Here is a 663-nt window from a genome sequence, read left to right as displayed (position 1 = left end):
TGCAAAAGTTTTCCCCCTCCCGGGAAAAAAAAAGTGGTCTTCCCAAAAGTTCTACAATTTCAGAGGCAAAAATTTATGCATTTTTTTAACGCGGTTCGGGGGAAGGACCCGTTAATGTATTCTGGTTTTAATGGTCCGAGTATGGCTTTGTATTTTTTTTTTTTCTTCTCCTTGAAGCGTAAGAGTATTTTTTGGCTTTTTCTTTTGTTACCGATGGATATTGTAACCTCGTCTTTTTTTTTGTCTGTTTACTTGCAAAAAAAACCCAGAGTTATAGTAAAATTGAAAAATGAAAAAAAATTTTCATTTTTCTCGTTATCCTAAGATAATAAAAAAACAAGATTCACCGAGTTTTTTATCCGCGTACAACTATATTTTTCCCGGTATATTCCCCCCACTCGCTGTCCATTTTAATCCTTTATATGAAACTCTACACGGTGCCAGTTCCGCGACCACTTACAGAATTTGCCGTTCTAAAAAAATCATCAATGCACTTTCCCCCCAAGAAATCAGTTTTAAAAAAAAATCAAAACCGAGTCCAGGGTCTCAGAAATACTTTTGCACTGTTGAGGGTTTTGTTTATTTTCACGAAATGGGGTCTAAAGAAAACCACGTCAAAACAATTTTTTTCCATCAAACTGGTTTCAAAAGTTGGACCCTAAA

Source organism: Penaeus monodon, chromosome 20, assembly GCF_015228065.2.
Source record: "Penaeus monodon isolate SGIC_2016 chromosome 20, NSTDA_Pmon_1, whole genome shotgun sequence".
Taxonomy (NCBI): domain Eukaryota; kingdom Metazoa; phylum Arthropoda; class Malacostraca; order Decapoda; family Penaeidae; genus Penaeus; species Penaeus monodon.
This window is presented reverse-complemented; position numbering follows the sequence as displayed.